Source organism: Sapajus apella, unplaced genomic scaffold (assembly GCF_009761245.1).
Source record: "Sapajus apella isolate SASKATOON/1434 unplaced genomic scaffold, GSC_monkey_1.0 scaffold55, whole genome shotgun sequence".
Lineage (NCBI taxonomy): Eukaryota > Metazoa > Chordata > Mammalia > Primates > Cebidae > Sapajus > Sapajus apella.
Genome location: NW_022436995.1, coordinates 5,323,837 through 5,340,463, shown reverse-complemented (window position 1 = coordinate 5,340,463; position 16,627 = coordinate 5,323,837). Strand labels below are relative to the sequence as shown.

General features: G+C 40.3%; 1 long non-coding RNA gene across 1 annotated transcript; it reads left to right on the top strand.

The window, feature by feature from the left end:
- The first annotated feature begins 3,256 nt into the window (after positions 1-3,256).
- LOC116527535 lies at positions 3,257-11,911 on the top strand. Its single transcript, XR_004258601.1, has 3 exons — positions 3,257-3,587; positions 3,945-4,068; positions 11,700-11,911. It is a non-coding gene; the product is annotated as an uncharacterized LOC116527535 (long non-coding RNA).
- Positions 11,912-16,627: the final 4,716 nt, after the last annotated feature.

Genomic DNA, 16,627 nt, shown 5'->3' with positions numbered 1-16,627 from the left:
CCTTCCTATGTGATCTAAGCCAACCATCCAAAGGGACTGGCTTTGTGTGCTACGTGGTGCTCAAGTGGAGGGCACAGGATCTAACAACAGTGGGTAATGACCTTTCCAAAAAGCAGGCTGAATTATGTCACTCTGTGGATTGGGCTGTTCCACAGCTTCCCATTGCGCTCAGTGTGAAATTTAGAAATCCTTAGTGTGCCCCCCAGGTCCTCTGGAACCAGCTCCTTCTTGCTTTCCTGACCGCATCTGCTCCTGCCACTCTGGCCTTCTTGCTATTCTTCAAGCACCCCACACTTCCTCTAGCCTCAGGATCTTCCCACCTGCAGTTCTTTCTCCTTGGAATACTTGCCCCTCAGATTCCCAGTTTCCACCAGCAGGTTCTTCATCATTCAAGTCTCAGCTCAGCCATCACCCCAGCTCAAGCATCACCTTATTCTTTAGCCCTCCTCAAACAATCTAATATTGCCTTTTCTTCTCTCAGTCTCTATGTTTATTATTATACTAATTTATTTGTCATAATATTTATTACTATCTGTAATGCCCCCAGACAAGGATTTGAGCCTAAGTAGTTTTCTTGGAGGTGATCTTACAAAGAACATGGAAGAGTGTAGAAGTAAGTATGGGAAGCAATGGAAGCCAATGCAGGGTGCTTGCTATGGGAAATTGGGGCCATTGCCACTGAGAACTCTGGGTGACAGAGTAGAAGACTTTGCTTCAAAGTTGTCCCACCTGAAAGGTGAGGGAACTGGGGTATTTATCCACTAACTTGAATTGGTTATTGATTGAGGGCTGTTGCTGAGACTATCAAGGCCTCAGCACTTCAAGTGGGCCTGTCCTGTGTGAGGACCAGGTTCACCACAGAGAGTATTGGGAAAGTCATGGGTGCTTACAGGTGGAAGCAGTAGGACTGGCACGCATGAGAATGGTAAGTGCACAGCTCATATGAACAAGCAGAGACGGTGTCCACTGTGCTCTTGTTTATTTATACACATAATAATCTACTTTACTGACTGTTCCTCTCCCCTAGAATGGAAGCGCCATGACACCAGGGAGGCTATTTTATGTACCCCTGGCACAGTGCCCAGGATAAAACAGGCACTCAGTAAACATTAGTCAGGTGAATGAGAAGGCAATCAAGTTTCAAGAGGACAACATATAGCCTCATATTTATTTCATGGTAAGGTAGGTGACACTAATATGGCAGATCCAGGAAGGAAGAGATATTGAGACCTGGCAATGTCCGAAAAATTCAGGGTGTCTGACTAGGGAGGGGTCAGAATTTGCATGGGGTACTGGAAAGGCCATGAGAGCCTGGTCTGGATTGAGATTTAGACTTAGTAGGAATACTACCTGTGGAAGTGGCCACAGTCAAAACCTTCACTCTCTCTGGGATTCTTTTCCTTCAAGCTACTTTACCTGCTTCACAGAGATGTTAAGATAATAAAAGGAGATAATAGATTTGAAAGCACTCCTAAGAAGAAGTACTCTTATGGAAAAAGCTACTATTTAACTCTTGGAAATATGTTCAAGTTAAAATTGTTCAGAAGTGCTTAGTCCCTTTAAAAAGTGATTGCTGCTGGCAATAGCCATTTTGATGGACAGTTATTGCCTCCCAGCCGAAGTGAGTAGAATAATCAATTTCCATGGTGTGCCTGATGACCTGTGGCTGAAAAGAGAGGCTAGTGGGTGATCGGGTGACACTTATCTCATACAAGGCTGGCAGCCTGGGAACAGGGGACCCATGAGAGGTGTATGCTTAGGTGACACTGGAAATTTATATCTCCATCTGATCTGGAAATCCATTTTGATAAAGTGAATAAGCCAGGGGAGCAGGGAAAATAGAACTGCAGAGTGCAACAGTGGGTACAGTTAGAACTAGGTCGAGAGGAGAGTTTTACTTTTGGCAGGGGAGTTTTAGTATTCTGGCTTATCATTTGAAGGGCTTTGATACTTAGGCTGCCTGGATACTTGTAAGACTGGGGTTGAAGTGAAAATAGGGCACTGGCTTCCAGCCCACCCACTCTGGCTCCGTCTACACTTCAGGGGGCCTCCAGTCAATTGCATAGATCAAGGTCTATAGAACCTTTGTCACCCCAACAGCCTGGAAGTCCAAGCTCTATCTCCCTCTGTAAACAGCCAGCCCCTGGCCATCTTGGTTTAGAGAGCACACTGAGAGAGCATGCCCTGGTCAGGGATGACACGCCAGGAAAAGGGGGTTGTACAGGCCCTGGGAATGGGAGTCTTCCCTTGAGGCAGAAAGATCCTGGGTATTGAACTGTGGTCTGTAAAGAGGCAGGCAGGTCTAGGTGGGAAAATTCCTTGATCTCTTAGACTCTTCACCGCATGGGGAGAAATATAGCCTGGAAACGGCCATCAGGGTGGGCCCTCTTAAATGTGAGACCCAGGACCGGGGCCCAGGTTCCAGGTCTAAGGGAAGAATACTTGACAGTAAACTGACATTGCCCCTTTTAGTAAAAGATCTAAATGATCAAGACCAGGACCGCTAGCTGCAAAAATCCCAATTGTCCAGTGGGGAAGAAGATGGCAACTCCAGGCAGCTGCTTGCAGGAAGAGAAAGGTAAGTCGAGGCAAACTCTCCAGTGGGTCTCCATGAGACTCAGAATAAAATCATAGTTGTTGCAGTGGCTACAGGGCTATGCCTGATCTGTCACTCCTCCGTCATATGGTCTGAGTTCATCTAACCCCTTCCCCATTCCCTGCCAGTACACTCTGCTCGATTCACACTGGCCTCCTTGCTGAACTTCAGAAATGCCAGATGCATATTCATTGGCTTTTTCTTCTGTGTGGAACATGCCCTGTGTGATGGTTAATATTGAGTGTCATTTTGATTGGATTGAAGGATGCAAAGAATTTGTTCCTGGGTGTGTCTGTGTGGGCGCTGCCAAAGGAGATTAACATTTGAGTCAGTGGACAGGGAAAGGCAGACTCACACTTACTCTGGTTGGACACAATCTAATCAGCTTTGAGCACAGCCAGAATAAAAGCAGGCAGAAGAACGCGAAAAGACTGGACTGGTTTAGTATTCTGGCCTACATCTTTCTCCTGTGCTGGATGCTCCTGCCTCTGACATCAAACTCCAAGTTCTTCAACTGTGGGACACGGACTGGCTTTCTTGTTCCTCAGCTTGCAGACAGCCTATTGTGGAAACTCACCTTGTGATCATGTGAGTCAATACTCCTTAATAAACTTCCCTTTATCTAGACATCTATCCTCTTAGTTCTGTCCCTCTAGAGAACCCTTGCTAATACACCCTGAAAGCTACTTGTGTGTCCTTTGTACAAATATCACGCTATCATCATTCACCTACCCTGGGCAGCCCAGTTAAAACCGAACCCAGGACTCCTAATTCCTTCAACCTCTCTGTTGAATTCACACACTACCCCCGACACCTGTCAGCTTCTTGGATCCCTGATGATTTACTTATGGAGGATTTTTTTTTTTCCCTCTATCCCTGCCCTTGGGAATGTAAGCATCATAAAGGCAGGCTCCAGAACCGAAAGGAAGGCTTGGCACATAGGAGATGCTAAACACATCTTTTTCAAATGAATGCAGTGACTTGAGTTTAGGTAAGTAGCAAATAACTAGGAATTATTTAAAAAGAATATTAATATTTCTTAAAATTCTTGCCATATGCAGAGGGTTAATGTCTGGATATTTACATGAAGGCTTTTCCTTCTTACCATTTCTCTTGTGGCCTTGTGGATCTTTCTTGTTAAGCCAGTAACATCATTGTCTTTGAGGGTATAGACTCAGACCAGAGCAGAGAGCCAAAGAAGTCCACAGGAGGCTCTGGAAATCCACAAAAAAAAATTACCTGAGAAGAGAACCTAGAAACATGGAGATTTGATTGTGCACATTTTGTCTCTTCTCTCTAGCCCTTTTCTCAGCTTTCTTTCCTTTACTCCTTCAAACTTTGGATCAAGGCACTATGTTAGGACCACAGGTCTCAGGGATAGATAAAGTCAGTTTTTGGAAGATGACATTTCGGTGGCGGAGATTTCTACAGGAAGAAATCATCAGCATTATATGGAGAGTGCTCTCATGGAGGTATGCCAAAATACTATGGAAACAAAGACCTTGAAGGATGACTAGGTTGACCTGAGAAGGGGCTGCCAGGGGAACTCTGGGGCACACGGGTGGGATTCTATATCTTAGAGACTGGGAAGAATATGCAGTGATTATTTCCAGATTTTTAAATGTTCTTAGGCCTGAAAGACAATTTTCGATTTAAAAAAATTACCATCTTGAAAGCCCTATTTCCTTGCACAAATTCTGCCTCTGTCTAGTTACATACTAATATGTACGTATCAGTTACAGTATCAGTAGATATATCACTATATCAAAAAAACCAATAGTAGTAATTATAGGAACCATGATGCCAGGCATAGTGCCAAGCTCTTTATTCCTTACAATGCACCAAGGCGGAAGATAATATCCTTATTCTGATTTTATAGTTGGGGAAACCAAAGCATCCTGAATGAAAAAATACATAGTGATATCATTGAACAAGTCTTTCTGAAATTGATTGTCCATGTTTTCTTTCCACATCACCAATATGTGTTCTAAAGAAATGTATATTCTAAGATGAGGGAGAGAGGTATGTGCCAAAATATGCTGCTAGAAAAGTGGCTAAGTCAACAAGCATAAATGTGTACATTCTAGAGAAGTGGTTGCTTTAAGATGCTTCTAAGAATGGAGAACACTCAGTGACTGCTGCCTGTGTCTTAAATACCAGGTAGAGATTTTCTGTGAAGAACAGAAACAGCTGCTGTATAATAATGCTCAAAATAATGCCTAATTTCCTTATAGCAGAATATTTAATTGAAGCTATCAACATTTTATTTGGTGGTTTTTAGAGAATTTAAAGAAATGGTAACATGGGGATTTTTCAGCACGATGGCCGAACAGAAACAGCTCCAGTACGCATTTCCCATCAAGCACAATGCACAAGGCAGGTGATCTCTGCATTTCCAACTGAGTTACCTGGTTCATCTCATTTGGACTGGTTAGACACTGGGTGCAGCCCAAGGACAGGGAGCCGAAGCAGGGTGGGGTGTTGCTTCACCTGAGAAGCTCAAGGGCCTGGAGAACTCCCTCGCCTAGCCAAGGGAAGCCATTAGGGACTTTTCCTGACACTCTGGCTCAGATACTGTGCTTTTACCAAGGTTTTCACAACCTGCAAACCAGGAGATTCCCCCTGGGGCCTATACCACCAGTGCCCTGGGTTTCCAGCAGAAAACTGGGTGGCCATTTTAGCTGCAGCATTTTTTTTCCCTTCATATCCCAGTGGTGCCTGGAACACCAGTGAGACAGAACTGCTCATTCCCCTGAAAAAGGGGGCTGAAGCCAGGGAGCCAAGTGATCTGGCTCGGAGGGTCCCACCCCCAGGAAGACCAGCAAGCTATGATCCACTGGCTTGAAATTCTCATAGCCAGCAAAGCAGTCTGAGCTCGACCTGAGACATTCAAGCTCCATTTGGGGAGGGGCATCTACCATTGCTGAGGTTTGGGTAGGAGGTTTTAACTTTGCCTGTGTAAACATAGTTGCTGGGAGGTTTACACAGCTACTGGGTGGAGGCCATGGGAGCACAGCAAGGCATCTTCAGGCAGACTGTGTCGCAGGACTCCCTTCTTGTTGTGCAGGGTATCTCTCAAAAAGGGAAGCAGCCTGTCAGGGACTTATAAATAGAGCCCCCAACTAACTTCCTGGGACAGAGTACCTGGGAAAAAAAGGGGCGGTTGTGGGTTCAGCTTCAGCAGACTTAAATGTCCTTGCCCAGCAGCTCTGAAGGGAGCAATGGATCTCCCAGCACAATATTCAAGCTCTGATAAGGGACAGACTGCCTCCCCAAGTGTCTCCCTGACCTTCGTGTATCCTGACTGGGAGATACCTCATGTAGAACTCTGGCTGGCATCTGGTGGGTACCCTTCTGGGATGAAGCTATCAGAGGAAAAAAAAAAAGGCAGCAATCTGCTGTTCAGCAGCCCCCATGGGTGATTCCCAGGCAAGGAAGGTCTGGAGTGGACCTTCAGCAAACTCCAACAGACCTGCAGCAGAGGGCCCTGTTAGAAGAAACACTAACAAACAAAGAAATAGTTTCAACGTCAACAGCAAAGACATCCACTCAGAGACCCCCATCCACAGATCACCAACTTCAAAGACCAAAGGTAGATAAATCCATGAAGATAGGAAGAAACCAGTGCAAAAAGGCTGAAATCTCCAAAAACCAGAATGCCTCTTCTCCTCCCAGGGATTACAATTCCTGACCAGCAAGGGAACAAAACTGAATGGAGAATGAGTTTGACAAATTGACAGAAGCTGGCTCAGAAAGTGGATAATAACAAACTTCCACGAAGTAAAGGAGTATGTTCTAACCCAATGCAAGGAAGTTCAGAACCTTGATAAAAGGTTAGACGAAAGGTTAACTAGAATAACCAGTGTAGAGAAGAACTAAATGACTTGATGGAGCTGTAAAACTCAGCATGAGAACATTGTGAAGCATACACAAGTTTCAAGAGCCCAATTATTAAGCAGAAGAAAGGATATCAGAGATTAAAGATCAACTCTATGAAATAAAGACAGAAGGCAAGATTAGAGAAAAAAGAGTGAGAAGAAATGAACAAAGCCTCCAAGAAATATGGGATTATGTGAAAAGATGAAATCTATGTCTGATTGGTGTACCTGAAAGTGACAGGGAGAATGACACCAAGTTGGAAAACATTCTTCAGGATATTATCTGGGAGAATGTTGGAAGGCAGGCCAACATTCAAATTGAGGAAATACAGAGAATACCACAAAGATATTCCTCGAGAAGAGCAACCCCAAGACACATAACTGACAGATTCACCAAGGTTGAAATGAAGGGAAAAATGCTAAGGGCAGCCAGAGAGAAAGGTTGGGTTACCCATAAAGGGAAGCCTGTCAGAGTCACAGCAGATCTCTCAGGAGACACCCTATACGCCAGAAGAGAGTGGGGCCCATATTAACATCCTTAAAAAAAAAAAAAAAGAACTTTCAACTCAGAATTTTATAACCAGTCAAACTTAACTGCGTAAGTGACGGAGAAATAAAATCCTTTACAGACAAGCAACTGCTGAGAGATTTTGTCATGACCAGGCCTGCTTTACAAGAGCTCCTGAAGGAAGCACTAAACATGGAAAGGAATAACCAGTACCAGCCACTGCAAAAACATACCAAATTGTAAAGACCATTGATACTATGAAAAAACTGCATCAACTAACATGTAAAAAACCAGTTAGCATCAAAATGGCAGGATCAAATTCAAACATAACAATATTAACCTTAAATGTAAATTGGCTAAATGTCCCAATCCAAAGATGCAGACTGGCAAATTGGATAAAGAGTCAAGAACTTTTGGTGTGTTATATTCAGGAGATCCATCTCACATGCAAAGACACACATAGGCTCAAAATAAAGGGATGGAGGAAGATTTACTAAGCAAATGGAGACCAAAAAAAAAAGGGGTTGCAGTTCTAGTCTCTGATGAAACAGACTTTAAACCAACAAAGATCAAAAGAGACAAAGAAGGGCATTACATAACGATAAAGGGATCAATGCAACAAGAAGAGCTAACTATCCCAAATATATATGCACCCAATGCAGGAGCACCCAGAAACATAAAGCAAGTTCTTAATAACCTACAAAGAGACTTAGACTCTCACACAATAATAGTGGGAGACTTTAACAGCCCACTGTCAATATTAGACAAATCAGTGAAGCAGAAAATTAAAAAGGATATCCAGGACTTGAACTCGGATCTGGAACAAGTGGACCCTACTAGACATGTATACAAGTCTCCACCTCAAATCAACAGAATATACATTGTTCTCAGCACCACATGACACTGATTCTAAAATTGACCACATAATTGGAAGTAAATCACTCCTCAGGATTTCCATTCTTTTGTATTTGCTAACAGTCTCTCAGACCACAGTGCAATCAAATTAGAACTCAGGATTAAGAAACTCACTCAAAACTGCATAACAACATGGAAACTGAACAACCTGCTCCTGAATGACGATTGGATAAATAATGAAATGAAGGCAGAAAGAAAGATGTTCTTTGAAACAAATGAGAATGAAGACACAATGTACCAGAATCTCTGAGACACATTTAAAGCAGTATCTAGAGGGAAACTTATAGCACTAAATGCCCATAAGAGAAATGAGGAAAGACCTAAAATTGATGCCCAAATGTCACGATCAAAAGAACTAGAGGAGCAATATCAAACGAATTCAAAAGCTAGCAGAAGACAAAATATAATTAAGATCAGAGCAGAACTGAAGGAGACAGAGACACAAAAAACCCTTCAAAAAAAAAAATCAGTGAATCGAGGAGCTGTTTTTGAAAAGATCAACAAAACAGAGCACTAGCCAGACCAATAAAAAGGAAAAGAGAGAAGAATCAAATAGATGTAATAAAAAACGATAAAGGGGATATCAACACTGATCCCACAGAAATACAAACTACCATCAGCGAATACTACAAATACTTCTATGCAAATAAACCAGTAAATGTAGAAGCAATGGATAAATTCCTGCACACTTACACAGTCCCAAGACTAAACCAGGAAGAAGTTGAATCTCTGATTAGACCAATAACAAGGGTTAAAATTGAGGCACCAATTAATAGCCTAGAAACTTAAAAAAGTCCAGGACCAGATGGGTTCACAGCCAAATTCTACCAGGTGTACAAAGAGGAGCTGGTACTATTCGTTCAGAAACTATTCCAAACAATACAAAAAGAGGAAATTCTCCCTAACTCATTTGATCAGACAGACATTATCCTGATACCAAAATCTGGCAAAGACACAACTAAAAAATAAAATTTCAGGCCAATATCCACGATGAACACTGATGCAAAAATCCTTATTAAAATGTTGGGAAACTGAATCCAACAGCACACCAAAAAGCTTATCCAGCACGATCAAGTCTGCTTCATCCCTGGGTTGCAAGGTTGGTTCAACATATGCAAATCTATAAATGTAATCCATCACATAAAAGGAACCAAAGACAAAAACCACACGATTATTTCAATAGATGCAGAGAAGGCCTTTTTGAATTGACAAAATTCAGCAGCCTTTTATGCTAAAAATTCTCAATAAACTAGGTATTGATGGAACGTATCTCAAAATAATAAAAGCTATTTATTTCAAACCCACAGCCAATATCATGCTAAATGGGCAAAACCTGGAAGCATCCCCTTTGAAAACTGGCACAAGACAAATATGCCCTCTCTCACCACTCCTATTCATCATAGTATTGGAAGTTCTGGCCAGAGTAATCAGGCAAGAAAAAGAAATAAAGAGTATTCATTTAGGAAAAGAGGAATTATCTCTATTTGCAGATGACATGATTGTATATTTAGAAGACCCAATTTTCTTGGCCCAAAATCTCCTTAACCTGATAAGCAACTTCAGCAAAGCCTTAGGATACAAAATCAATGTGGAGAAATCACAAGGATTCCTATATATCAGTAAGAGACAAAGTCAAATAATGAGTGAACTCCCATTAACAATTGCTACTAAGAGAATAAAATACCCAGGAATACAACTAATAAGGGATGTGAAGGACCTCTCCAAGGAGAACTACAAACCACTGCTCAAGGAAATAAGAGGATACAAACAGATGGAAAAACATTCTATGCTCATGGTTAGCGAGAATCAATATTGTGAAAATGGCCATACCACTCAAAGTAATTTATAGATTCAATGTTTTCCCATTAAGCTACCACAGACTTTCTTCACAGAATTGGAAAAAACCACCTTAAACTTCACATAGAACCAAAAAAGAGCCCGCATAGCCAAGACAATCCTAAGCAAAACAAAAACAAACAAACCAAAAAAAAAAAAACAACAAAAACAGAAAGCTGGAGGCATCACTCTACCTGACTTCAAACTATACTACAAAGCTACAGTAATCAAAACAGCATATTGCTGATACCAAAACAGAGACATACACCAATGGAACAGAACAGTGGCCTCAGAAATAACACCACACACCTACAACTATCTGATCTTTGACAAACCTGACAAAAACAAGCAATGGGGAAAAGATTCCCTATTTAATAAATGGTGTTGGGAAAACTGGCTAGTCATATGCAGAGAATTGATACTAGACCCCTTCCTTACATTTTCTACAAAAATTAACTCCAGATGGATTAAAGATTTAAACATAAGACTTAATACCATATAAACCCTATAGGAAAACCTAGGCAGTACCATTCAGATCATAGGAATGGGCAAAGACTTCATGACTAAAACACCAAAAGCAATGGCAACAAAACCCAAAATAGACATATGGGATCTAAACTTAAGAGCTTCTGCACAACAAAGGAAACCTTCACTACAGTGAACCAGCAACCAACAGAATCGGAAAAATTTTTTGCAATCTACCCATCTGACAAAGGGCTAATATCCAGAATCTACAAAGAACTTAAATTTACAAGAAAAAAACAGCCCCATAAAAAAGTGGGCAAAGGATATGAACGGACACCTTTCCTCCTTTCCACTTTACTCAATTTTATCAATTCTTTGCTTTGACCCACATATATGGGTGTGTTTAATGGGAAGCAACTGAAGTTTCCTATGCCCACATTGTTTTACCTATAACAATGGTATACTCCTCAAAGACTGTATAACAGAGAGGTTCTGTAGTGGTAACAATAGGGATAATCAATGGGCATTTTTCTGAAGAAGCTAAAAAAACTTTCAGAATTAAACCTGCATATTTAAGAACACAGAAACAAATTATAAGCTCCTTGAGGGTAATTTCCGTCTCATTCATAATTAGATCCCCAATATCTGACAGATATTAGGTACCCCAAATGTTTGACTCATGTATAAAAGCAATGTTTACCATAATGATGGACATGGGATAGATGTTTGGTAACTGCTTATTGATTTAGAGGAGAATCCTGAATCTTCACACTGGGAAAGGAACTGTTATAACTGGAATATCTTTTTAAGGCATGGGTGTAGGCATGGAACTGAGTAAGGTCAGACATAGATTTTCACCTATTCTTTTCTTCCTCTTCTCCTCCCTATTTGCTCCCTTCATTATCATTTTGCTGTCATAAGTAGCTAATTCAGAATCCTTTGTGATTTAACACCACAGGCAAATGGATTTCAAAGTTCCTCCTTACAGTACAACTTGGAACTTCCTGTAATAGTATATTTTAAATTTACACCTCAAAACTCACTGTAAAGAGACTGCTTAAATTTTGAACTGTACTCAGTGCCGAGAGTTGTGTGCGAAAAATACATGCACTTATGAATAGTGCCGCAACAAACATACATGTACAAGTGTCTTTGTAATAGAATGATTTATAATCCTTTGTGTATATACCCAGTAATGGGATTGCTGGGTCAAATGGTATTTCTATTTCTAGATCCTTGAGGAATTGGCACACTGTCTTCCACAATGGTTGAACTAATTTACACTCCCATATTCTGCATATGTATGCCAGAACTTAAAGTATAATAAAAAAAAATACATGCACTTGTGCAAAAGAGTTTACAACATTCACAGCAGCAGCTTTAAACTTTCACTTAGAGGTTAGAGAAAGTTGGCTGGATGGCAAAAGCAAATTTATTTAAATACCATTTTTACACTCGTTTCTTAATAGTAACATTTTATCTTTTTTACCATGATTTATAGGCACTGGAGCAGAACAGGGGAGTCAAGAAGAAAAGCAATTAACGAATAAAGGAAAAAGTACCAATAGTGAAGGGAAAAAAATTCTTCTGAAAGCTAAAGAAGAGGGAATAATTGATGGTTCCATTTTAGCTTAATGTTATTTCTGGATCTCTTTTATAATGTGTTATTTACTGCATAGTTTATAGTTGACAGAAAATAAACAGCATTTGCAATATAATGTCTTTAGCTCTGCATGCACTTGCTCATCCCACTTGCTTGTCAAGTTAGAACTTCAACCAACATCTGTCAAAGTCTCCTGTGATAGAGTCTGTTTTTAATAAGCCTGGCACTATAATTACCTCATTGCAAAGTTAAGGCCAAATGACACTTATGATGAAGGTTTCATGGCAAAACAGTAAAGTCAGTGAAGCATATGCATACCAACTGTCAGACAGGAAATAGCTGTTCGAGGATTTGTTTCTTTATTGCCTGACGAGGGTCACTTCATTTGTACTTGGAAACTTTGTCACAGCCACAGCAGGTAGCAGAGAAGGAAAAAGAATAACAAAGAGGATAACTTAGAAAGATACCATTATTAACAGATTTTTGAAAAGATGAATTACTGAGCATCGGTGCTCAGTAATGTCTGTGCTAGGTGTTTTCACAAATATTTTCAAATTTAAAACTTCCCAATAATCCAGAGAGTTAAAATATTGTCCAAATTTTGTAGATAGGGAAACTGAGGCTTTGCAAGTTTTAAATTTGTGTGCTGGAGGGCACTTAGCTGACAACTAGCAAAACTACACCAGCAACCCAGTCTACTTTATTTAAAGTCCAATGAGGTTTTCTCTTATGTGATAGGGGCCATATTTGGTCAAGCATGATCCAGATGGTGGTCTGGATAGAAGCGAGGTATGGTTTAGACAGGTCCACATACTGAGTTACTAACAGTAGAAAGGCAGAGAAGTAGATAAATGATGATCCTCTGTATTTCATGGCCAAGATCCATCTCTATTTTACATTGTCTGAAGTTTTACATTTTTGTGACAATTACAGTCAACTGTGAATTGATATATCAGTATACATCACATTAAGCATCACAGCATCTTTCACCAAAGCAGCTCTGGAAATAAATGGAGTCTTGCTCTCATCTTAGCATGTGTGGATGACAATGACAATGACAGAATGGCACTATGTCTGAAAGGTTAGGAGCATCATTTTCATTTAACAGATGATAGAAAATGCATCATTTGACTCATTTAGTAGTCACCATTAGTAGTCATCAGTCTACTAAATCTGGGATATTTATTCTCCGTTTAATATCTCAAGGCAGAAATATGGGAGTTCTTTTCTACTCTTCTCTTGAGGTATTTCAGATTCTTCTCCCCGTTTACCTGAGGGTTCATGTTGGATCAACTTCCAGAATTGCTCTGATGTACATCTTGGAAGAGGAATGCTCTACTTTTCAATGGAGTGCGTAGCATTGGTGGCATCAGACCTGAAGTTAATTTACTGAATAGGGTATTTTGATTCCCAGGACTAATCCACATCAGGGCAGGGTTTTAAAATAATGAATTGATGCAAGGTAAAAATAACTTAAATAGTTTGGTTACAAAATCAATGTTAAAGAAAGCTGTATTTCAGGCTTTGGGAGTTAACATTTAGTCATTGCCATGATACACCAGCAAAGATGGAGAATCTTGAAATCAAACTCTTGGCTCTTCAATGGCATCTCTGTGTAACTCCTCAATTGAGTTTTCAAGTACCATTCAGGACACAAAAAACAATTAGGAAGTCAACTAACAAGTGGATTGAGTGAAAGCAGGAGCCCTTCCTCACTCTGTAACGCTGTTCACCTCTCCTCCTCTCCTTAGTGTCTGTTGCTTCTGAGATTAGGAGGTGGGGAGGGCCTGGAGATTGGAGAGATCAATGTGGTGGTGGGACGTCACAGGACTGATTTCGCATCTTCTAGTAATCAATAGAGGGGGTATCTGGCCATCAGCTTTCCACAGCTTTCTTCAGAATGTGGAGCTTCTGATGTCGCTGTCATCAGTTTTGTCTTCATGCCACTGTTTCTGAGGTAACAGGTTAAGTTCTCCCTCAACATGGTTATATTCCATGTCTTATCAGAGACATTGAGGTTTTCTGTAATTTCTCCTAAGAGTACTGGTATCAACAACTTGTAGGCCTGGGGTTTTTATGTTGCACTACTTCCTCTAGTCACATAGGATCTTTTTGTGGTTTTATCCTTGCTTATATTAAGACCAAGTGCATAACTGATGTGAGTAAGATAAATTTAGTGTAGCAGGAGGGAAAACATTAGCAAGATCATCACTGGGATGCATTCTGCCCCCGCAAAGGAGGCAGAGGATTTACTTCTGTTGTGTCCAGCCATCTTGTGGATTTAAAAATCATCAATCTTGAGTTGATTTTTGTATAAGGTGAGAGATGAGGATCCAGTTTCATTCTCCTGCATGACAATTATCCTAGCACCTTTGTTGAAAAAGGAATCCTTTCCCCACTTTATGGTTTTGTTTGCTTTGTTGAAGATCAGTTGTCTCTAAGTATTTAGGTTTATTTCTGGGCTCTTTATTCTGTTCCATTTGTGTATGTGCCTATTTTTTATACTAGTATCACACTGTTTTGGTGACTATGGCCTTATAGTTTGCAATCAGATAGTGTGATGCCTCCAGATTTGTTCTTTTTGCTTAGTCTTTCTTTGTCTAGATGGCTCTTTTTAGGTTCCATATGAATTTTAGAATTGTTACAAATATCAACTCAACATGGATTAAGGACTTAAACCTGAGACCTGAAACTATAAAAATTCTAGAAGATAACGTTTGAGAAAACCTTTCTAGACAGTGGCTTAAGCAAGGATTTTATGACCAAAACCCCAAAAGCAATTGCAATAAAAACAAAGATAAATAGCTGGGATCTAGTTAAACTAAAGAGCTTTTACACGGCAAAAGGAACAGTCAGCAGAGTAAATAGACAACCCACAGAGTGGGAGAAAATGTTCACAATCTACATCTGACAGAGGAGTAATATCTGGAATCCACAACAAACTCAAATCAGTAAGAAAAAAAAATCAATCCCATCAAAAAGTGGGCTAAGGACATGAATAGACAATTCTCAAAAGAAGATATATGAATGGCCAACAAACATACGAAAAAAAGCTCAACATCACTAATGATCAGGGAAATGAAATCAAACCACAATGCGATGACACCTTACTCCTGCAAGAATGGCCATAATAAAAAAAAAAAACCGGAAACAGTAGATGTTGGCGTGGAGGTGGCAATCTGGGAAAACTTGTACACTGCTGGTGGAAATAACTAGTACGTACAGCCACTATGGAAAACAGTGTGGAGATTCCTTAAAAAACTAAAAGTAGAACTACCATTTGATCCAGCAATCCTACTACTGGGTATCTACCCTGAGGAAAAGTAGTCATTATTTGAAAAAGATACTTGCACACACGTTTATAGCAGCACAATTCACAATAGCAAAATTATGGAACCAACGCAAATGCCCATCAATTGACGAGTGGATAAACTCTGGTATATATATATGATGGAATACTACTCAGCCATAAACAGGAATGAATTAAAAGCATTTGCAGTGACCTGGACAAGATTAGAGACTATTATTCTAAGTGAGGTAACTCAGGAATGGAAACCCAAACATCGTATGTACTCACTGATATGTGGGAACTAAGCTATGAGGACACAAAGGCATAAGAATTATACAATGGACTTTGGTGACTTGGAGGGAAGAGTGAGGGGAGGTGAGGGATAAAAGACAACAAACACGGTGTAGTGTATACTGCTAGGGTGATGGGTGCACCAGGTTCTCATAAATCTCCACTAAAGAACTTACTGATATAACTACCACCTTGATCTCTTAAGTTTTCCATAACTTATGGAAAAATAAAATTAAAAAAATAAAAATATCATTGTGTCATATCCACACTGGATATAACAATAAAATGACAATAAGATTACTTTTATGCAAATGTACCACATTATTTTTTAGACAGGGTCTCCCTCTGTCACCCAGTCCGGAGTGCAGTGAGGCAATCTTGGCCTCACTGTGTCAAACTCCGCCTCCCAGGGTCAAGGAATTCTCCCACCTTAGCCTCCTGAGTATGTCAGACTAAAGGGGTGCAACACCACACCTGGCTAATTTTTCTGTTTTTTGATAGATACGCTGTTTCACCATGTTGGCCAGGGTGGTCTCAAACTCCTGACCTTAAGTGATTCACCCACCTCAGCCTTCCAAAGTGCTGGGATTACAAGCCCAAGCCAGGGCTTCACATGGAATCATTTCTGTAACAGCACTAAGCGCCAGAGATGAGAAAAATAAGAAAAAGCTGTTTTGAATTTGAGTACTTTGGAAAAGGCTTCTTAGAAGAATTGAATGACTTACGATGCAGAGTGGCAGAGCATGTTGGATGTTCTTGATTGGGGTGGGGGATGAGAAAAGGGAATGCATGAGCAAAATGATGAGATTAAGCAGGCCCTCTCTTACAATGTTCTGAGTTGAATTTTAAAACTGTAATTGTAATGAGTCTATAATTACTATTTAAATTCAGATTATGGAGGCCACATTACTTGCCCATTAACACATATGCTTTATGGACACCATTTTTAGTGTCAGTTTGAAGAATGGTTTCAAAGCGTACTCTTAGATACAACCACATCAGAATCATCTGGGGTAATTGAAAAAAATGCACATTTCTAGGCCCTCTTCCAGACTTTTTGGATCTGAATCTTTGAGGGTGGCGTCTCTGAATCTGCATTTTAAATATTCTTCTTTAAGGGAATTCTTAAACTCACTGAAGTTTAAGAATTACTAATGTAAAGGAAGCTGAAAGCCCATGGACACTTGTGATAAAAATGACTTAGGGAAATGTCATTGTGATAGAAGCCCTGTCATGTCACAGCTGA